The sequence below is a fragment of the Lepidochelys kempii genome, chromosome 1 (genome assembly GCF_965140285.1).
Source record: "Lepidochelys kempii isolate rLepKem1 chromosome 1, rLepKem1.hap1, whole genome shotgun sequence".
NCBI classification, from domain to species: Eukaryota; Metazoa; Chordata; order Testudines; family Cheloniidae; genus Lepidochelys; species Lepidochelys kempii.
The window spans coordinates 266162572-266186583 of NC_136380.1; the positions used below are offsets into that span (position 1 = coordinate 266162572).

The 24012-nt window shown below is 42.6% G+C and overlaps 1 protein-coding gene across 6 annotated transcripts in view; it reads right to left on the minus strand.

Annotated features, from left to right (window-relative positions):
* The window catches only part of ANO4 (anoctamin 4), a 288655-nt gene extending 266557 nt beyond the window's left edge, over positions 1–22098 (minus strand). For all 6 annotated transcript variants that reach the window (XM_073327406.2, XM_073327405.2, XM_073327407.2 and 3 more), the window contains exon 1: positions 21788–22098. The gene's annotated coding sequence lies outside the window, so the exon portion shown is untranslated. The remainder of the gene's footprint in view (positions 1–21787) is intronic.
* Positions 22099–24012: the final 1914 nt, after the last annotated feature.

The following is a 24012-nucleotide window of genomic DNA, read 5'->3' on the forward strand; positions in this document are numbered from 1 at the left end:
TTCTGACTTTGAAGACTTCTGCACTAGCCCTGCTCTGTGAGCTCCTGTACACATTTCTCTCCACGCTCTAGTGCTGTTGTTGTCTTGAATTTGTTTGCATTCAAGGATTTTTTTTTAACTTTATGACTATATAAAGTATTAAAGTGTATACATTTAAATTTAAGTCTTATGGGGAAAGGCCCCTTCCATATCCCATGCACAATCCAGGAAGGGGATCACTCGGGAGGCTGTACTCTCAATTTCCAGGCCTCCACAATAAACCAGGGAGCATATGTTTCACCTCCTTCCTCACCTTCTCATCCAGGATCACTGCTTGAAGCTGTGAAGAGGAACAGAGGGCCAGTGGTAAAGTGTTATTTTAGCTACCAGGAAGTACAGGAGTCATTTCAATGACTGTACTCCTTTCCAGTGTAGCTTTGCTAGTGTGCCAAATGAAGGAGCTAAGGGATGAGGCTGGAGTCAGAGTGAATTCTTGGGGAACCAAGTGGAAGAGATCTTGGGGGAACTCCAACACTCCTCAGAGCTTTGTGAGCCATCCTTCCTTCTTGCTTACAATTTCAAGAAGTTCTAAAGCATTCACATAATGAGCAAAGTAGTACAAGCTTCCCCACCTAATATACCTCTATTGTAAGCAGGAGGGAACTAGAGCTAGGGTTTGTCCTTATGATTGTCACTTCTTAAGCTCTGTGCTTGGACTGTATTGACTGCCAATTGGAATGGTGGTTTCTGGGATGTGGACATCTTCCAGGCACAGGACTAAAACTACCAAGTAATTTCAGACCACCTGGCAATCAACACAAGGTCACTGCCAGCCTGTATCAAGTTCTAGTTTATGACGTACAGATGGAATGTTCAGACCCAGTTACCAATTCTCTGAGTCCTCTAGCTGTTCTTTTAGGCCTGATCTGGAAGAAATACCACCTATGAGGATCAGTTTACGGGACTGAAGCCTTAAATTGTGGGCATCTTCAAAGGTGCTGTCCAAGGATCCCTAATGCCATGAATTGTCAATTCCTCCATGGCAACATGTTACAACATAAAAAAACAGCAAATGTAAATCAAAAAGGATAAGTACTAAGTGATTTTTTGGAGTCTCCCTCAGGTTCACAACTGTATTTTGCTAATATTAAACTTCAGTAAAAACAGTTGAAGAGTAGCTCTGTCAAATTCTCCTTTTTATTTTTACGCAATTTGTAACTTCTTCTCCCCTTTTTCACATTCACCATAGTTAGACTGTTTGCCAGCTGAATATCCCTATTCAGAAACCTGGGGCAATGTTCATTTACCGATCAGCCCAGCTTCAGAAACTTGAGTGGAGCAACCACTAACCACCATCCAAAACTGAAACATCTTATGTGCTCCTTTGCTTTGATCACCCATTTACTAGCATATGGCGGCTTACTTGTGCTTCAGATTCCTCACCACATGGGTTTTGAGTACAGTGAATCTCAGCTGGGGCACCTTGGCCCTACTGCAATACAAATAATAAATAAGGATGATGATAATGTTATTCAAAAGTTGAGGCCTGGGATTGAACTATGAGAAAATTTTGATTGGTCATATTAGCTCTTCCTCATGTAATAACACAATTTCCGTTAATAAAAATAAGTGTCAGGTTTTGTAATATTTCTGACCACCACAATGGCTTAAATTGTCCACCCCAGTTCTGTCTCCTTTTGCATAACTGAGCGGTGCAAGGGGGATGTAGCCTGGCCACAGCTGTCAAACTGAGAACTCCTCCATGGGAGGGGAATTCTCATCTGGTGTGAAGCCTTTTAGAGCTGACTCCTGTGCTAACCACACCCTCCCCCACCCCAGAATAGGGGAGTGTTGAGGGCAGGGAAGGAATGTGATGGGCGAGAGAGGGGCAGAACAGAATGCTCCTACAGCAATTCTCAGCTCTTTTTCGCTCTTAGGGCCCGAGGCTGTTCCTATTTATGTCAGGGATAAACCAGAGCAGTTTGAGAATCAGGGAATTGTAACCATCTCCACTACATCCCTTCCCTCCATTGCGGTGCAAGAGAAAATCTGCCTCTATAGTTTAAATTAGTCAAAAGGACTAGTATGTATTGCGAAGTCAATTATATATCTAATGGAGACAGCCGGAATTAGCATGCATTTTAGCAATAGGTTTCATTCATGCAGGGAATTTTTGCACACTCATGCCTAAGTTCATCTTCGTCAGTCGACCAGCAAGCACCGATTAAGCATAAAGGAGTACCTGCGATATTTGTCTCAATACGTATTACGTACTGAAGGAGATTATAGCAACAACAGAGCCATAAATACATCCAATGTTTGAATAAATTTAAGAAAACACCTGACATCATAAAATGAAGCTGAAATGTAAAGACAAACCTGATTCTACTGGAGGCTCACCAGACTCAAGATGTGGTTTAAATCTTGTGGACATCCCTGATTCTTTTTTCAAATGTGTATTGGTGTGGCAGTGGATAAGGCAGTACAGCTATAATGGACCCACACTGCTGATGCAAAACACACTGTCCATGTAGTTTACTGCAGGGAATTTCAAAGAAACCTGCTGATCTGTAGAACTCACTCTTTAAAAAAAAAATCTTGAACTCAATAAACTTTTGGTTGTGATTGGTATGAGAGCGATGCAGGGATGTTCCTCTAACTTACTCTCTAATATAAGCAAAGGCTCTTTGGGGAAAGAAAAAAAATCTACAGTTAGATTTTAAATATTCAGGATTTTTAGTTAACAGGGTTTCAGGATCGACCCTGTTTATTAAACACTGATTCGTCACCAAAGTTCCTCTTCTGAACCTCACTCCCACACTCCACCCCAAGTGGTATATTCAAATTAGCTAACCTAATTACAGAAAACCAAGCATACAGCTGGATAATTAAAGTAAAGTTGTTTACTTAACGTCTATATTGAGAGTAATTTTCACCAGAAATCAAAGGTTTTAATTTGCAAAACACCCATTAAGTGAGCTTTATCTCCGTTGTGCACATGAGGAATCTGAGGTAGAGATGTTAAGGCCTTATCTATGTTGGGAATTGGCCCTGATTTCAGCCGTGAGTCTAGTTGTACCAGTGGATACGCTCAGCACAGACAAGGAAACTTGCCCTGGTGCAGGTACAATGATGGCTGAAATTGTGGCTAATGCCCAATGGAGTAGACAAGGCCTGAGTGACTTGCCCAAAGGCCAGACAGCAAATCACTGGCAGAGTCAGGATCAGAACGTAGGAACCCTAACCTCTAATTGCTATGGTCAGGCCAATGCACCGTACCTCCCTCTCAAGTAAAAGGCAATTCAAAAGTAGTTAAATAACTACAAAACCCACCATCAATTTATTACAGGTTTTTAAAGCAAATATATTTCTCTATTGTTCTTTTGTTCCTGTGTTCAGTACAATTGCACCAGCTTACTCCAGTGGTGAATTACGTACAGAGTTAGAAAAATCCAGAAATGGGATCCTCTCTGTAGCTAATGTGAGGGCCTTCGCCATTGATTTCTTCAGAGTCCAAGTTTTCATAAAAAGATAAAGAAAAGGCCTTATGGTTGTAAAGGTAACTGTCCAAAGGTGAGCAGAGCGTAAGCCAACTCAGTGTTGTCTTCACTGAGTCTGAAAACAGACAGCTCCTGTACCTCGGCAGCTGCTCTTAGCTTTGCCATGCAGCAGTAGAGTGAAGGTTCTGTTCAGCTTTCATTGCAGTTATTCACAATCCTGTAGGCAGCAGTGAAACTGACCCAGATCAGATCCATTTCCTGCCACTGTTACTACTTGAGAAAAACTCTGAGCAGCAGCAAAGGCCGGATTTGGAATTATTCATAGGAGAGAAGGACCCAAAAATAGTCCGCCAGCAGACTGACAGAGTAGAAGAGACACTTCCCACCTCTTGGAAAAGTGAGAAGGCTGTAGACCTCTCGTTGTAGCCATCAGAAGGCACTAGAGTAGGGAGGAGACAGAAAGTACTTTTTCTTGTCAAGGAAGTGGAGGTGGGTGACACTTCAAGTTTGTCAGGCAGACATCCTACGAATAAGAATTCCCAAACTAAGGGCTCGGTTATTCAATATGGTGCTGCCAGGTAGAGCTCCTGGACTTTTTTATCTATCTCTGCCTTGTAAGGGGATGGTTAACCCTCTTCACACTCTGATTGTCTAATTACCTCTCACTGGGATTTTTAACAAACAGCTCAATGAGGAAGTTTGTGACATTAAAGGTTGTGGTTCCCTGCTTGAGTATCATTATTTCATTTTGCTGTTCCTTAGTAAGTGGCAGCCACAGGTCATCACCAACTGTTAAGATTTATTTATTTATTTTAAGACTATGACAATGCCTCCACTATTTATTATGGCCTGAGTCAGAGGCTTAGGGAGAAAATATAAGATGGGGAGAACGGAAGTCCTCTGAATTCGGTTGGGGAATGTACCTAGAACTCAGCTCTTCCAGAACTGCAATAATGTTCCTTTCATTAATTTACAAGTACCCATTAGTTTGTGGCCAGCCTGAGCCTTTGCTTTCATTTCTTTATAATGCTTCCTGTCAATGATTATTTTGTGACATTTGCATTGTATGGCAGCTGTGGTGTTTCTAAACTTTGCATTATTTTCTTCCACATCTGACTCTGTTTTACTTAATTAAGGCTCTATCTCTCTAGATAGAGTTAATAAAATTTTTCAAATACTTTGAGGGCTTTACAGAGGGAGGACTGATGGCTGTTAATAACTCTCTTTTCCTATTGGTTTTTATTTTCAAGGCTGACTGTAATAAAATTAATAAATATAATTTTTTTTTACTAAAACAGTTCATCCAGCTATTCAGTCCAAGCCTTGTTGTGGATAATATTGACAGTTTGCCCCTGAGAAATAGATCTCAGTAGAATAACAAGCTTCCACACAGTCTTCCTGCATTTTACACTGTGCCTATTCGGTGCTTGTCCTCTCTGCTAAGACTGTCAGATAACAAGGTTCACAACTGGGCATAGTGGGTTTTTTTGTGATGTGGACTTTAGTTAACTAGGCATCTTTCACCTACATGAAACTAATTTGCTAAAAGATAGCAACAGCTTCTCACCTGAGCTGGGTTCTAGCCAGTGACTCAGAGGCGGACGGCTCAAAAGTAATAACACTTATTGATCTGGCCCTGGTGTTGGTGTTTTGTTTGTTTATTTGTAATTTCCCTAAGACTATAATTTAAGTAAGGATTCTTCAGTAATTTCCTTGTAGTAATCCAGATAGCAGAGATCTATTGTAGCTCATTAGTTTAGAGATTACTAAAATAGACTTCTCACATCAATTTTGAGCAGCTCTTCGATAGGATTTATATTGACCTATACTAATCCCTTGATAAATGTATCACACAAACTGCATGACTCCTGAACATGTATTTAAAGTCCAATACCTGATTTCTAGAGGAACTTTATGCCTGTGGATGGATACCTATGACCAGCTTTCATTGACAAATTAATCTTTTTATTTCTCCAGGGTCCTTACACTCACTCTTAAAGAAATATAAATTCATTAGTACAACAAACAATTCTTTATTATCTCACAACTCAATAACATTTAAGCATAGTGTTATTAACCTCTTATATTTTATTTTTTAAGTGCAATATAGGAGTGTGATCTGTGGAAGAGAATATAATCCTTTAACTGTGAGGGGTTTAGACTTATTGTATTATTCTGGATTCAGGTTAAGAAAAAGTATGCTCCCAAACTTGAGAGAAAATGTGATTTTATGCATCTCAATTCATCAAGTCACAACTCTCTCTTCATTCAAATGTCTCTAAAAACTTACTTCCTCCAAAATGCCTAAAGAAAGCAATTGCGTAATTTTAAAAATCCCCAGCTCAAGATCTCCCAGCTTTCTGTATCTTTCAGACTGTAAACCCTTCAGCATGTGGACTATCCTTTTTATGTGCTGTACAGCACTGAGCTAAGGGCCGGACTGTGATACATTTACTCCAGTTTAGTTGCTCTTTATTCCATGAGTGGCCCCATTGGTTTCAGTGGGACTACAGGAACTCCTCACTTAAAGTCGTCCCGGTTAACGTTGTTTCGTTGTTACATTGCTGATCAGTTAGGGAACATGCTCGTTTAAAGTTGTGCAATGCTCCCGTCATTTGGCAGCCACCTGCTTTGTCCACTGTTTGTAGGAAGAGCAGTCCAGTGGAGCTAGCTGGTTGGGGCTTGGAACTAGGGTGGACCAGCAGCCCCCCTCGCAGCTCCCTGCTCCCCTAAGTTCCCTGTGCAGCAGCTGCCCAGCAGGCTATCAGTTGCCGGCAGTTCAGCTGTCACTCCCCCCACTGCCATGTGCTGCTCCTGCCCTCTGCCTTGGAGCTGCTCCCTGAGCCTCCTGCTTGCTGTGCGGGGTGGGGGGGGGGAACAGAGGGGAAGAGAGAGAAGAGGGAGGCTAATGTCAGGGTGTCTCCCTCCACCCTGCTCTTGCACCCCACTTACCCCATCTTCCATACAGCAGGTGGGGGGGACACACGACAGTCCCGGAGGCAGCAGCTGAGGTGGGTCTCAGCTTGCTGATCTAATTAACAAGGCACTGTACTTAAGACAGGGATCAGCATACTTAAAGGGGAAATGCACATCTCTCACTCACACACACACACACACTCACAGTGTGTGTCTCTGTCTGCTACGCTGTCTCCCCTCCCTTCATTCCTTCTGCCTTGTAGAGCAAGAGGCTACATTAATAACAAGTTAACCCTTGAGGGCTAGTTCATCATTTAGCAGTAAGGCATTCCCTGGGAAATATCCCACCCTCTGACTTCACCACCTCAACCAAGCTTCACAATCATCATTGCTGTGTATCAGTATTAAATTGTTTGTTTAAAACTTATAGTGTGTGTGTGTGTGTGTGTGTGTGTGTGTGTAGTATAGTCTTTTGTCTGGTGAAAAAAATTTCCCTGGAACCTAACCTCCACATTTACATGAATTCTTATGGGGAAATCGGATTCACTTAACATAGTTTCACTTAAAGTTGAATTCTTCAGGAACATAACTACAACATTAAGTGAGGAGTTCCTGTATTTATAGAGTAAGGCAATATTCAGTGAAAGGGTATCAGAATCTGGCCTTCATATATTGTCAGCAGCTATAAATTATCCTTCAAAATGAGGGTGAAAAAATATGGAATAATCTGCCTGCCTGCTGTGCTTCCCTCTAGCCCCCTGATTCCCCAGTCCTGTGCTAAAACCCAACTCAAACCTCACTTCATCTGTGTTGTCTACAACCAGTAAACCGTTGAGCAGACTCCAATGTGCTCTTACCACTCCTTCACACTTCATCTTATTGTCATTATTCATTTATACTTCAGTAGCACCTAAAGATCTCAATCAAGGGTCAGGGTCCCATTGCGCCTGGCACTGTACACACATATAACAAAAGGACAGTCCCTGTCCCAAAGAGCTTACCAGCTTAGTACAAGACACAGGTGGATAGAACAAGCAGAAGAGGGGAGCACAAGGCGAGACAGTTACGATTAGTGAAATAAGCAGTAATCACATCACATCGGCTGCCTAACTTGTCTCCTGGCCTCACCTACTTATTCCTTATTATTGTGAACTTTGCAAGACTTTTACATTATCAACACTTTTCAATACTAAATTGTATTTCACAAAAAAGCTATAATTGATCTGCTGAAGATTTGATAACCATTTCATGCCACATCAGAGCTAGATACCTTGGATTTAAACTTCTTTGAACACTTATTCTAAAGTCAACTGGGGAGATATCAGTCTAGACTGTTGCAAATTCTAATTGCAGAGATTTTGCTGGCTATATCTAACTGATGCATCTGCCTGAACTGGGAAATACCCTGCAGTAGGGGCAGGATGAAAACAGACAGCATGCATTTTTACTCATAACTGATTTCCTGACCAACTGCAGCACTAGATTCTGTTCTACTCTTTCATTAAGGATTTTCAATTTTTCCAATTTCTAGTGATATTCTTTATACAAGATCAGATGAGCTGCAGTGTCTCTTTCATTCCCTCATTAATTGAAGAACCTGCCTCTGAATTATCTCCTCTCACTTGGTGTCTGAACATACTCAGCAAAACTGAAACACTAAAACCATTGTAAAATGTGTGGAGCATATGGCACCTGTTGGGGTAGAATTCCATCAGCATGTCACATTTCCTGCTATCAGGAAAACTCACGTTTCTAGGCTTGCACAGAATTTGACCTTTTCCATATGTACCGCAAGTTGTAGCATAGCCGTTTTCTCAGATGAGCTAAGAGTGCCTTGACATTGAAATGAAATGGTCTCAGCTAGAGGGCAAGGATGCTATACATGTAAAGCCCAGTCCGACTCCAATTGAAAACTCTTCTTTTCTTTAGTGAAACAAGATCAGACTCTCACTAACTAATAACTACCAGTGTAACTATCCAGCACTCTTGATCGCTGCTGTTCTTAGAGCTCCTCCACACAACATGGCTGCCTCAACTTCTCATCATTTCTTCAAGACAGAAGACATTTTTAAACACAATTACATTTCAAAATACTTAAATCATACATTCTCATATAACAGCTACTTGAGGGGCTCCCTGTACTTTCAGTAATAACCATTTCCACAGCGATGAAATGCCTCTCTGCCTTTTGCCCACAGAGCAATTTTTCCACTATGTCCTTTACTAGTTTTCCACAAGACCTCTGCCTTATTGAGTGCACAAGATGGATGCTGCTCAGGGAATAAATCAAGGTCATGCAGTGAAGGAGGCTGCTGTTTGTAGGGCCCCTGCCCCATAGGTTGCAGAAGTTGGAAGGTGTGCTGTGAATGAGGTAGGAGATTGCAGGAAGAGAAAGGAGAGTCCCGGGGTTGAGGCATTTGAATGCCACCCTGGAGAATTGGAATCTATCCCTGATTCTGCCACACAATGCTGGGCAAGTCACACAAAGCAAGCTTTTCAGGTGTGGCCACAAAGTGTGTGTTCCTCATTTTCTGAGTGCCCAACTTGAGACATTACAGGCCAGATTAGCTGCAGGGCTGGACACTCTCACCTGCTCCTGAAGTCAACGCAAGCTCTGCTCTAATTATATAAATGCTAGAAAATGCTAAATATTTTCAAAAAAATTAGGTGCTAGGCATCTGAAATTCAGCACCCAACACTAATGGACCCTTTGAACCTCCATCTCTCGGGTCCTCAGATCCCCAGATAGAATAAAATCCTAAAATGATAAAGGGAATAATTATGCCATTTTATCTTGAAGGGTAGTTGTGAAGATAAATTCATTAACATGTCACACGCACTCAGGTACTATGGTGATGAGTTCCATAAAAGAGTCAATGAAAAAACGTATAATTCTTTATTCAGAGCAGGGGCTGAAGGGTAAGCAGTAAATGATGCATGGGGTCACACACTGAATGATGAAGACAAAAAGAAATATTGAGCAGCCACCCATTCAAGGAGCACCGTCCATAATGTGCACTGAATGAGGTAGGCATCGTATGGAAAACGTAGTGTGTGATCGTGTAATTAAAGACTGTATCATAGTGCACATGCCTAAGGGGGCCAAATTAAGATTGCAAAGGCAGCCTTAATACTGGCATTTCTTAACTCATGAATGCTTGTGTTTGCACCCTTAACATTCTTTTAATATAATGATTTTGTGTAGAAGATATATAAGAATTCAATGTAATACTCATGATGGATAAAATTCTCTAATTGCAGGCATTTCTATAAATGCAGCTCAGAAGACTTAAATGCTAAGCGTAGTCCCTAAAATGCACTTTGACCCTGAAGTCTCTAAACTAATAAGGTGACTTGCTTTGCAGTAATTACACAGGACACCCTATTTGAATTCTGACTCACTTAGCCAGGCATGCAGTGTAACAGTGTGAAAACAGGAATTTTAGATTGTCTGAAAATCTCAATAGCCTTTCATAGCATGCAGCGGAAAGACAAACAAACAGGAAGTTTTAAATAAACAATGGAAGATAGCAATGGTATCAAAAGTTACTTAGCAAACAGATCCTAAATATTTCTTTGCATGTTGTAATAACATGGTAAACCTAAAAGGACACCAATTTAAAAATCATACTTCTGCCTTAATTTTTTTACTTGTTACAAGTCATATTTAAAATGACAGACTAAGAGATTAGTCTTATTAGGTTATTTTTCCAGCTTACTTTGTGTACTTGACTGCACTTTATATATAGGAAATGTCAGTGTTTCCCCTGAATGACCAATCAAGATGGGAAGAATGGTTGAGGTAATATGGCACTAGAATGGGACTTAACAGTCCTGGGTTCAACTCAGCCACGGACTTCCTGTGTGACCTTGGGCAAGTCACTCACTGACTTCGGCACAAAAAGTGGGAGTGTGCTAACAGTAAAGTTTGCGGATGACACAAAACTGGGAGGTATTGCCAATTTAGAGAAGGACCGGGATATCATACAGGAGGATCTGGATGACCTTGTAAACTGGAGTAATAGTAATAGGATGAAATTTAATAGTGAGAAGTGTAAGGTCATGCATTTAGGGATTAATAACAAAAAATTTAGTTATAAGCAATTAGAATTAACAGAGGAGGAGAAGGACCTTGGAGTATTGGTTCACCACAGGATGACTATGAGCTGCCAATGTGATATGGCCATGAAAAAAAGCTAATGCGGTCTTGGGATGCATCAGGCGAGGTATTTCCAGTAGAGATAAGGAGGTGTTAGTACCATTATACAAGGCACTGGTGAGCCATCATCTGGAATAGTGTGGGCAGTTCTGATCTCCCATGTTTAAGAAGGATGAATTCAAACTGGAACAGGTACAGAGAAGGGCTACTAGGATGATCCGAGGAATGGAAAACCGGTCTTATGAAAGGAAACTCAAGGAGCTTGTCTTGTTTAGCCTAACCAAAAGAAGGTTGAGGGGAGATATGATTGCTCTATATAAATATATCAGAGGGATAAATACAGAGAGGGAGAGGAATTATTTAAACTCAGTACCAATGTGGACACAAGAACAAATGGATATAAACTGGCCATCGGGAAGTTTAGACTTGAAATTAGAAGAAGGTTTCTAACCACCAGAGGAGTGAAGTTCTGGAATAGCCTTCCAAGGGAAGCAGTGGGGGCAAAAGATCTATCTGGCTTTAAGATTAAACTCAATAAGTTTATGGAGGAGATGGTATGATGGGATAACATGATTTTGGCAATTAACTGATCTTTAACTATTCATGGTAAATAGGCCCAATGGCCTGTGATGGGATGTTAGATGGGGTGGGATCTGAGTTACTACAGAAAATTCTTTCCTGGGTATCTGGCTGGTGAATCTTGCCCATATGCTCAGGGTTCAGCTGATTGCCCATATCTGGGGTTGGGAAGGAATTTTCCTCCAGGGCAGATTGGCAGAGGCCCTGGGGGGTTTTCGCCTTCCTCTGTAGCATGGGGCACAGGTCACTTGCTGGAGGATTCTCTGCACCTTGAAGTCTTTAAACCATGATTTGAGGACTTCAATAGCTCAGACATAGGTGAGAGGTTTATTGCAGGAGTGGGTGGGTAAGATTCTGTGGCTTGCATTGTGCAGGAGGTCAGACTAGATTATCATAATGGTCCCTTCTGACCTTAATATCTATGAGTCTATCTATGAGAGTCATTTTTTTAAAGGTATTTAGGTGCCTAAAGATGCAGATATGTGCCTAATGGGATTTTCCAAAGCATCTGCTTCCAACAGTGACTAGTGCCAGGTGCTTCAGAGGGAATGAACAGAACAGGCAAACATCAAGTGATCCATCCCGTCGTCCACTCCTAGCATCTGGCAGTCAGAGATTTAGGGACACCCAGAGGATAGGGTTGCATCCCTGAGCATCTATGTTAACAGCCATTGATGGACCTAATTCTTTTTTGAACTCAGTTATAGTTTTGGCCTTCACAACATAATGAAGGCACATCTACAACCCCAAAATAGCTTGACAACCATAAGAATTTTAAAATCACGAGTTATACATCCTCCAGTCATGACATGTTTTTTTTTAAAAAAGAAAAAGAATATTGGGTTCTTTTTATGTGCCTCTTTGTTCCGGTACTCAAATGACCAGGCAAAGGTGGGGCTGATTATCAGTTTACTAACAGGAGAAGCCCTGGACTGGATATCCCCTTCTGAAACAGGACGACTCATTTCTGGACCATTTCAAAGAATTCATCTAATTCTTCCTGCTCATATTTGATGGCCCAGGAGGCCCAGACCACCAAAGTCGCCCTGCATTTCCTCACGCAGAGTTCACAGTCTGTCTCAGTCTCTGCAGCCCACCTCCAGCATCTGTCTGCCAATACTGCCTGGAATAAGGCAGTAGAGTTTTATTACTTTCCTCCAGGGCTGAGCACCACCATAGTGGACAAGCTGGCTCAGGTCAACCCCCCTGCTGAGTTGTCATCCTACCTCAAGCTTGGTATCCCAGTAGACAACAGGCTGCTTGAGCAATGCCTGGAGAAGAGGAGGACTTACACTGGACCCCAGCCTAGTACCACAACCCCCTGAAAATGCATTCTGCCCAGTACCAGACCAGAGCCCATGAAAATCCACACCATTCAAAGATGCCACACAGACTGAGAGAGAGTCCCAGTGCTGGATTGGCCTCTGTCTGTACTGTGGAGGGTGCGGCCACTTTGCTTCAGGGTGCCGCCGCACATTCAGGCCGGCCATGATACCAGTAAATGACCTTGTTCAGCCTTGATAGAGGGATCATGGCTGAACATAACAAGGGGATCAGAGTCCCCAGACAGACCCCCTCTACTACTCACATGTGCTAGGGTTGCCAGGTATCCAGTTTTTGACCAGACAATCCAGTCAAAAAGGGACCTATCCAGTGTCCAGTCAGATGTACTGAACAGACACCAAAATCCAGTTACCACAGGAAGGGAAGGTGCCAGGTCATCAACCAGCACCAGCCCTTGATCAGCCGGGACTGCCTCTTACCTGCATCTCGTGGGCAGGCAGCAGGCTCTGTGTCAGGGGCTGCAGCTCCTGTCCCAGCCCTGGAGCAGAGGAAGCCCAGCTTGGGGAGGTGAGGGGGAGGGAGATGGAGAGGATCAAGCGAAGAGGAAGGGAGACGGGGGATAGCAATGAGCTACAGGGGGAGGGTAGGAGAGGCGCTGGGGGCAGGGCCTCAAGGGAAGAGGTGGAGCAGGGGCAGGGCATTGGGGGAAGAGGCGGAGCAGGAGGTTCCAGTTCCACTCCTGCTGTAGTGTCCAGTTTTCAGAAATTAGAAAGTTGGAAACCCTAGCATGTGCCCCAACACTAGCAGACCCCCCCCACATCAGCCCCACTTGCAAGTCCAGTTCTGGGGCCGGCCCCAGTCACAGCTGAAATAAATTGCACCTTGTTTGCCCTCTGCCTTTTTCTGGACACTGGAGGCTCAACTGGCCTTTGAATAACTTGAAGGTGGCCTTCACTTCAACACCCGTATTAATGCACCCATCCAAGTTTTTCATCATGGAGACAGACAGGGTCGCTTATGCAATCCAGGGGCTGTGCTATCACAATAGCAGGGGAGTTGTGTTGTCACACAAAAGGGAGTCCCTCGCAGCAGGTAAAGACTGTAACACTGGCAGATCAAGTGCCAATTCATGCCAAGTTCCCCCCGTCTCAACTAAACACTGACAGATTCAAAGCTGAAATCTGTCTGGCTCACTTGTGGGTTAATATTATGGGATAGGTCGGGGTGGGCAAACTTTTTGGCCTCAGGGCCACATCTGGGTATGGAAATTGTATGGCGGGCCATGAATGCTCACGAAATTGGGGGTGAAGGCTCTGGCTGGGGGTGTGGGCTCTGGGGTAGGGCCAAAAATGAGGCATTCAGGGTATGGGAGGGGGCTCTGGGCTGTGGCAAGGGATTAGGGTGTGGGGGGGCTGGGGATGAGGGGTTTGGGGTTCCATGAGGGTGCTCTGGGTTAGGACCGAGGGGTTGTGAGGGCGGATGGGGGATTAGGGCTGGTGCAGGAGGTTTGGGCCCGGGACGAGGTTAGGGGTGCAGGCTCCAGTTGGCACTTACCTCAAGCAGCTCCCAGAAGCAGCAACATGTCCCCCTCTCCAGCTCCTAGGTGGAGGCATGGCCAGGCAGCTCTGCACACTGCCCCGTCCACAGTTGCCGCCCCTGCAGCTCCCATTAGCCGCAGTTCCCAGCCAATGGGAGCTGCGGGGGCAGCACTTGGTAGGGGGCAGTGCGCAGAGCCCCCTGGCTGCCCCCATGTGCAGGAGCCAAAGGGGGGACATGCCGCTGCTTCCAGGAGTCACGCGGCAAGGAGCAAGCCCCTGACCCTGCTCCCCGGCGGGAGCTTGAGGGCCGGATTAAAAGATCTGATGAGCCAGACACGGCCTGTGGGCTGTAGCTTGCATGCCTCTGGGATAGACATTAGAATTATAAGAAAATGTTTGGACTCTATCAAAAGCTAGTGAGCTGCATGCATTAATCTTACTTGTAATATCTGTATTCCATATTGTAATGTAATATTTAGGCAGGTCTAGTGTGAGCGTCTGACTGTATGAATCACCAAATCACCATACAGGAGAGGGACATTAATTAGTAGGAAGAGATGCTCTTCTACAGAAATTGTATGCTCCTCCCAAAACAAAGGCTATGGTTGTTTTTTACACCTTGAAACTCTCTACATCTGGATTGAGAAATCATCAGCAAAAGAACTAAAGACTCTTATTGTTCTGCTCTTTTCCTTGTGAAGATGAGTCATGCAAGTGGACTCCTCCCACCAGCTGAGTTTGCAGTTGAGAGCACATGGAGGGAAGGGGATAAAAACCCAAAACAAAAAGAACTAAGCAGCTCTGTTGCTGGGACTGTAGGGGACGGGCAAGGAGTTTCCTGAACAAAACCAAGAGATCCCCAGCTGCTTAGCCAGGGTTAACCCTAAAAGACAAGTTTCAGAGTAGCATCCGTGTTAGTCTGTATCCGCAAAAAGAACAGGAGTACTTGTGGCACCTTAGAGACTAACAAATGTATTAGAGCATAAGCTTACTTCCAACTTATCTGTATGTATGTTCATCTTACTATATGTTCCATTCTATGCATCCGATGAAGTGGGCTGTATCCCACGAAAGCTTATGCTCTAATAAATTTGTTAGTCTCTAAGGTCCTAAAAGACAAATAGAGCTTGCTGATTATAGAAGCCTCTATTACCCTTTAAAACCTAAGACTAACACATTTGTGTTTCTATATTTGCTAGCTTTAACCTTGTAAATAACTCTCTAATTTCCTTTTCCTATTTAGTAAATATTCATATAGTTTATTATAGGATTGGCTACAAGTGTTATCTTTGGTGCGAAATCTAAGATGCAATTGACATAGGGTAAGTGACTCGACCTTTGGGACTGGGAGTAACCTGAATATTGCTGTGATTCTTGATCGTAAGGGCCACCTTGTCTGGGTGGCAAGACAGACTGGAGTATCCAAGGAGACTGTCTGTGACTCCATTTGAGGCTGTTAAAGTGCTTGAAGAGTTTGCACTTGGGGCAGTTTGTTGGTGAAATCTAAGTTTAGAACTCATGACTAATTTGGGGTTTGTGACCTGGTTTTCTAACAGTCTGCCATGAAATTGGGACTCATGCTCTTGCACAACTGTTGGGAGTGTCACCAAGACCATTGGGATAATATTATTCTGAGACTGTGTTTATGTCCCAGAAGATCCGTCTCACCTTGCAATTCTCTAACTATGCCATGACTCACTCCAGCCAGCCACTTCAGGCAGTGGAAGATGATAACATTGATTTTGCGGCATTTCCATTGGCCAAGATTGCATGTCTCCGTTAGGGCCAACGTTGACTCTTGCAAGGTATGCTGCTGGACAAAGGTCCACTGTAATAAATCTCTGGGCACCACGGTCCCACTACCTACTCCTTCCCTACCCTATGAGTCCATATTTATGGACTTCATTGTAGACCTCCCCAACTTTCAGGACCACACAGCCATACTAGTAGTCATTAATCTCCTGCCCACTTCATGCGCTATTGGAAGATCCCCACAGTGCATATGACAGCCTGTTTGTGCCTTGATCCTGTCTTTAAGCCCCACAGATTACCCTCCAACATCATGTCTGACCACGGATCACAATTTGTCTGCCACTTCTGGCAAGAGTTATTCCGCCTCTTGAACATCAACCTGCACCTCTCCACAGCATATCACCCCCCAAACGGATGGACAATGGGAATGGGTGAATCTAATTTTGGAGCAGTATCTCTGTTGTTTTATTAATCGCCACCAGGATGACAGGTCCAACTTTTACCTTTTGCAGAATTTGCTTGTAACAACTCTGATCACAAATTCACCTACCAAAGCCCTTTCTTTTCCAACGATGGCTTTCACCTCTGATTCCAACCATCCCTATCACTGACTTCCCACATCATTGCAGCCTCTAACCTTGCTAAACACCTCCACCATGTCCAGGAGGAACGGAAACCCCAGTTGGATGCTGCCAAGGAGGACTATAAACGCTTCACCAACTGCCATCATTGAGTTGCCCCTCCAGCTACTGTTGGGGACAAGATATGGCTGTCCACACAACATACGGACACTGCCTATCCCTCCTTAAAACTTGACTAAACTTGACTGCTGGTACCTTGGTCCCTTTTTGGTCATTCAACAAAATAACCTGGTCACCTTCTGTCTCCAGTTGCCCCCCAGGATGCAAGTGAACTCTGTGTTTCATGTCTTCCTTTTAATGAAACACATACCCAATTGCCTCCCCAGATGAAAACAGCCTCATCACCCCTCTTGTCATGGTGCAGAGACAAGAGGAGTATCGCATAAGGCAAATTCTTGATTCCAAGATCTTTCAGAAAAAGGTCCTATACCTGGTTGACTGGGAGAGAGGGAGGGATATGGCCTAGAGGAATGCTGGTGGGAACTGGGCTACTGACATCCAAGCTGTCCATGAATTTCATCAACCTAGTCCTGACAAGCCTGGTCCAAAGACACCTGAGAGATGCTCTTGAAGAGGGGGTAATATGAGGTAAGCCCTCAACTATAGCCTTCAATGAGTCATCATTCGGCAGAACCTGCGATGACTCATCCTTCATGTGTGCATCAGCAGGTGTGAGCAAGGACTGGGTCAGATGACCCCCAGGGACAGCTATTAAATCCCACAGGAAGAGCGGCAAGCCAGTCTGTGCAATGTCATCACATGGCTGGAAACTCTTCCTCATGGTGTTATGGCCTACCCCGGCTTTCAGCCTGCCCCTGTTCCTGCCCTAAGCTTCCAGCCTGCTCTCACTAGCTATCCACCTTCTCCTGCAGAAGCCAGCTTTGCTCCTGCCTTGGGGAGTTGCCCAGCAACCCCCAAACACCATCCTACATATATATTTTAAGATATATCTACATTTTCCCTTTTACATGGAAGAGAGGCATAATGAAAAAGCTTTCACTACCTGTGTTTTCTTGGGACAAAATTCATTCATGTGCCTAGGCACCACTTAATGGTGCACAAGTCTTGTAGGTCTTATAGAGAGGACCCTTGAAGACGGTATGTGTTGTGATATTGGAATCCTTTCCATTTCATGTTATAAGAACTATCTGGTAAATCCCAGTTCTAGACTTCTAATTTAAAACAGCTTGATTTGAGCGTTATTGTAAATGAGATAACTATGTAAAGTTCTTGATCTAGTATTACCACTGAAATAAAATTGGCTTGACTCAACTTTGAAGAGAGAGATATGCCAATCACAGAATAAATATTTATGCAGTAATTTAAAAGTGAAAATTACTCCATTTAAATTTCTCATAGAGTTTCATATTCACAAAACCCAAAACAAATATACCTATAGATTAAGACAGCGTTTCCAAACTGTGTTCCGCGGAACGCTGGTGTTCCGCATGGTGTGAATTGGTGTTCCGGGAAAGAATCGTAATTTAAAAAAAGGGTCTTGCACCTGATTTTTGTACTGCTTTATACGCGCTTTCCAGTTAGAAATGGTTAGTTCAAGTTATTTTAAATTTGTATTTTTGCTTGTTTTATAAAATAAAATATATTTGAGCATAAATAATGCCATTTTTATTTGAAAACCAAATGACTAGAAAATAATATTAGAAGTGTTCCATAAATATATACCAGGAGTTCCGTGGCCAAAAAAGTTTGGGAAACGCTGGATTAAGAGATTACTTTAATAATTTGCCCTAGCCGAATAGGCATGGGGCCAAATTTTACTCTGTTTCACCAATATAAATCTGGAGTAACTCCGTTGGCTTGAATAGAGTCACTCCAGATTTACAGGGGTGTAACTGAGACCTGAATTTGGTCTGTGGTCAGGTTTGCCTAATAAGTTATGGGAGAGTAGTTTAAAGTGTCTGAATGTCCGCTACAGGACAGGATCATAAGATAGGGTAATTTTTACGTCATTTATAATACTGAAACATTTGGAGTTTATGTTTCACAGGAGAGAAAAGACAGCACTGTGTATAACAGAAAAAGAAAAGACAATATATTTGCAGCTGAAAAGGATGTGATGAAATACATAGCAAGAAAACGGAAAAAGTTACATGGAAATCAAGTGAGCTATTTGTAAATGTAGTTCTTCTGTATGTTAAATATTTGCTATAAATGTGTAGGATTGAGTATCTGTATAGTCTTAGGTGAGTATAAACCTTTAAAGAACCTGCTCCCATGGCCAAATCAAGATGAAGAATGCACATTAAATATATACAGAAAAAATAATGCAGAGACTTCATCAGACCAATGGGTGTTTTTAGCTCACTAAGGAACAGGGCTTTTTCCTTTTTTTCTTTTTTCCCCTGCAGTTGTTTTCTATGCAGACTTCAGACACTCTGCAAAGGAATTAACATGACACCATGCTGTGAGACAGGGAAGAACTGTGTGCGCAGCCCCAAATCAGAGCATTTCTTCAGAGCTTTATGAGAATTAAAAAGCATTTATACTTATGAAGACAATGTTATTTTAGCAATTTCCCCCTCATCCTTAGCCCCCATATTTTTTCCATCATTATGTTTTACACCCCGATCCTGCAGTGCGATTTGCTAACACAGACTATCGACAGAGACGTACAGTTTGTTGATTTAAGTGGACAGAGCATAGACATAAGGGTCCACACTAGCACATTCTATTGCAAGATTCAGCTCTCAATATTGAGGAGCTAAGTTATGATAAAGTAAATTTGATAATTTCTTCTCCCTCTCCCCAACATGGAAAACTTTTTAGAAAAAGGTAAGTGGGAACACATATTCTGATGTAGTTTTGGCTTTTCAACTATTTGTCATTGCACTGGTAAGACATGGTTTTGTGTCTAGTTTTTAAGAAATAATCAAAAATAACTTTTGCAAGAAATTCATTTTTCAAATGTATGTGTCATTTTTGAGAGAAGGCCTGGTTAGCTGTTTGCTGAGAGGAGACGTTGTTTTGGGGAGCGGGAAAAAATGTGGTTTTCTAATAATCTTTTTTAAAGTATGTACAGTATAATGTGTTATTTTTTAACTCTAATCTTTAAAAGTTCTCAAATTCAGCTGCCTTGAATCAGTTACCCAGACTTGTGCAAGCATTTTTACAAATTATTTTGTATATATTTTAAATAAAATTTACAAAAATATTACAGGGAACAAAACAGTATGTGTGGATATAGTTTTACATATACACACACACACACAATTATGTTATATTCAGTCAATACTGTATGTCAACAGCGATCTGAATCTACTCTGTCAAAAGTAATGCACTGGAGTTGATAGTTCCATGTGTGCATTAGAAAGACTCCTGCTGGTTTCAAAAACACAAAGTTACTTCTACATTTTAATTACAGTCACCAGAAATTAATAAAATGGAAAGAAAATAATCCAAATAGCCTCTATTACCCACATCAAAAAACACAATAATCCCCATGCATTTGAAAGCACAGAATATTTTTGGTAGCATGCAGCACCCAAGCACTTTAGAAGCGCTTTGCTAAAACATTCTGAAAGGATGAAACCTTTCTCTGTACTGCACAGGTGTCTTAATAGAGAAAGATAACAGACATCTTTACCTCCCACAGATACAGCAGCAGGGCAGGATCCCAAACCTAGGACTCAGCAGAACTCCAGCACTCAACAGCACAGTAGGGAGAGAGACAGGAAACGGTATTGCACCAACCGGTGCATCACCCTCTCAAGATGTCTGGGTCTGCATGTTAGGGAGCCTACCCAGACCTCAACAGTCTGGAGCGTGTGGTGTCCTCTCCAACACATGCTAAATGTTGGCGCACGCTGCTCTGTTTCAGAGGAGAAGTAGTGTGTGCCCCACCACACAGTGCAGCTACCCACACATACAGGTATGTATATGGCCCCATCACCATAGCATCTAGCACCTCCTGCAATTACTGCGCAAACAGCAAGCCCTGCCTCCTCCTATCAATAAAGGCCGGATTGGGCCCAAAGTGTTGGAAAGAGATTCAGGTGGTTATATGGCAATATTTAAAGTCTTCACTCACTTTGGAGGAGAAAGATAAACATCTACAGTTAAGCAAATAAAACACGTACTCTAGATCACAGGCTACATCACTAACAAAAGATTTCTTTATTAAGGAATCCATAATTATAGGTAATAATTCCAGGCAGCAGCATCTCTCTAGCCTACCCTGATAAGAGAAAATTCCGAGTTAAAAGAAACTCTGCCCTTATCCTGCTTCAGTGAACAAAAGGGGTGCAACATATCTGCATGTTGCCTTGCTTGTAGGTAGCTGTGCAAGGATTTACATCAGCCCGTAACAAGCTTCAACTGTAGTGTTGTATCCTACCCTATCAGTGGACCCCCGATGACTTAGCAAAGTGTTTATTATTCTTACACTGTACAATGGACATACATAGATAATCCACATTATGGAGTCACAATATGAAATACATTTAGTCATAAGAAATATTTGCATACTATGGCTTCCTGCTACCAAATATGCTGTAAAAATATTCTTTAAAAAAGGTACCAGTTTGCCGTTGTGCTGTCATCATTTTAATCCTCAATGGCTCAACCTCTTTTTAGAAACAAATACCTCCAGGACATATTTTCCGTTACAGACTAAATAACAACCTTCCTATTTTTTGTTTTTAAAAACAGACTTGTTAACATAGCATGAAGCATGGATGAAGCAAGCGAATGGTTTCTGTTATTGTAACGTAAAGGCATTTTTTCCTCTGAAGCGTTATAAAAGCACTTTCAAAGGTGAAGAATTTAGAATCACACAGATTACAGAAGGAAAGACCTGGTAGCTCATTCAGTCAGCTCTCCCCCCAGCCCACTCAGAGTAGGTTTTTAGGGGTCAGCTCAGAGTGAATTTTACCGTCCAACTTGCAGATGCCTGAACAGAAGGGTTTATACTGGAAATACGGACAGAACCTTCCTTAACTATGGTGAGGATAGCAATCATTGGCACAATCCACACGTGTGCACCACACTTAAAGCTGAAGAATTACAGAGTTTTCTAGATGGCTAGTCAAGTGCAGGCTTTTTTGTCCTTCCAGTATTGTGGTGCAGACCTGTATGCATGAGTAACCTTTATCAAATCTGTAATTTCATTCAGTTACACCGAATGCCTGTAACACTGCTGCCGCTTACAACCATGAACACGTTCCCATGCCTCCTGTTTCAAGGACAAAGAGATAGGACTCAGACTTCAACTGGTATTTAAAAGCGCAGGTTTTCAGGAGAAAAATAAAGAAAAAGTTTTATTTCAGTTGGCTAAAAACACTGCAACATGAAGCAGATGAAAATGAGTATTAGTTACTGAATGAAGGTCACTAGGCTTAGCTGAGAATAAAAGGGGAGGGAGAGAGGGAGAGAGCACTGCAGCAAAGAAGCTATGCTCAGCCAATACATGCTGGCACTTACCATCAAAATAGAAAGATCCAAAGAGAATCAGATTAAGGATCCTTTTTATGTATCTTCAAAAGAAAGACATCCAAATGAAGCTCTGACCACAGCTGTCCAGACACAGGCAAGATAGTGTGATGATATACAAAAAATACTAGTATACAACCAGTAAGTCCTCTCACAGCCTTCCAAAACCTATAAGCAGTTTGTGCTGTATAATCTATGTTAAGAAGTCTGAAGAAAACTGCTACATAGCTCTGCCGTTAAAACAGACTGTTGTATTTCCTCAGTCACTCAGGCTGCTCTGTTTCGATCTTCATAGTCTCACAATTACTTGCATCCTAGAGGTGGCCTGGGGGTGGGGAAAACCGAATTCTCTTCCAAGTGGAAAGGAACCGAGAGACCGCATCAATATTCTTAATCAGTCATTGCAAACAACCAATCAGAAGAGCTTGAGCTGTGTCAGCATGACAGTTGACCAAAGCACTGACAGCAGAACATTGAGGCAAACCTCACATTCCACTGCTTATACAAGAACACTCATAGGGTAATCTGCTTCTTAACCCCAGTGAGGCTTTATTTTCACCTACACAAATAAATTGACTGCATGTGCTGTGGCTTCCCTTCAAAGGATAAAGCATGAAAGGTACCCAATATGAGGTCTTCACATTGCCGTTCAGATACACTGGCTTCTATGTCTCTGCAGTCATACTAAAGTCAGGACAAATAAACAAACAAACAAACAACACAGAATAAAAGTTTGAGACTTAATTTGCCCCTACCTTCTAGTATTGTTAACCCAAAATCTGCTAGCCATGATCTATTATGTATACAGGAGAAGCACTGAAAATTGCCACCTCTTCAAAGATTTATTTTATTTTACCCTAAAAAGGAAAGCATACTAAAGTCTTAAAAACAGGGATTTTGTTGCTGGGATTTTGTTCACAATTAGCCTTGTGAAAATCAGTACGGTTTTCAACATATTATTGGACCTACATAGTAGCAGATCTATGTGGCATGTATATGTAAAAGTTTCATCAATTAAAATTATTGTTGGATTAAATATTTTGGTGCATATGATGTGTATCCTACTACAGAAAGACTTGAGGAAATCTGTAGTAGAGATATACAGGTTTGGAAATATGCACCTTTATGGAGTTTTAAAAAATAAGAGCCTACCCAATCTGTGGATTTAAGTCAGGTGCATTTAAGTATTCCACCAGCAGGGGAAATTGCTCCTAATCCTACTACACGGTATAGTTCACACTGCGGGCTGGATCTTGGGTTCTATATGGACCCGAATGTGAAATGTAAATCTGAATACTCCCAAATGGACATATTTTGCAATTAAAAATGATTTTAGATTTTAATATCCTTTAAAAAATTGTCAAGGATGGATTTTTGCCATACCATGAAATGGATTAGAATAATTTCAAAGAGACTGTTTAGGTGTTAGTAACAACGCATGGCGGGGAGAGGGAAAGCTCAGATATTCTGAGGAAGCCAGAATTAATACAGGTCCAAAACATCATATCCACAGGTTGTCCTAAAAGAAAGGTCAACAAAGGTCAGGGATCCACAGCCGAACCCAGACCCACCTCTTTGCCCTCAGCTGAGTCGGTAATGATCCTGAGCTCCTGATTGGCTGAAGACACCAGTAAGCACATTCTTTAATCCTGCAGCAGCCCAGGGTCCCTGGCTGCTCAATAGCATTCCACTCCCACAACTGTGTTTCTGGTCTGGCTCCTTTTGCTCTCAGCTCCTTCCTTGCTCCAGGCACTTGCTCCTGACCCTTGCTCCTGCCTCCTGCTCCTGGTTCCCTCTCCATGGCTTCTCGTTCCTGGTTTCCGCTCTGACTCTTGGCTCCTGATTCCTGGCTCTCAGCTCCAGTTCACTCCATAGGTTTGGAATTTGGTTTCTGACCATGGCTCTGGTCCTTGGCTCCTGGGGTGACCAGACAGCAAATGTGAAAAACCAGATAGGGGGTGGGGAGTAATAGGAGCCTATATAAGAAAAAGACCCCAAAATTGGGACTGTCCCTATAAAATTGAGACATCTGGTCACCCTATTGGCTCCTGCTTCCTTGGCTCCAGCTCACTCCCTAGACTTAATAACTAGGCTCCTGATTTGGGCTCTGGCCACTAGACCTGGTCACCTTTGCTCTAACCACTAGGTCAGCCTTCTGACCTGACCATTAGGCAAGATCACCCATGGCCTGGTTCTTAACAACAGCAACAACTGCC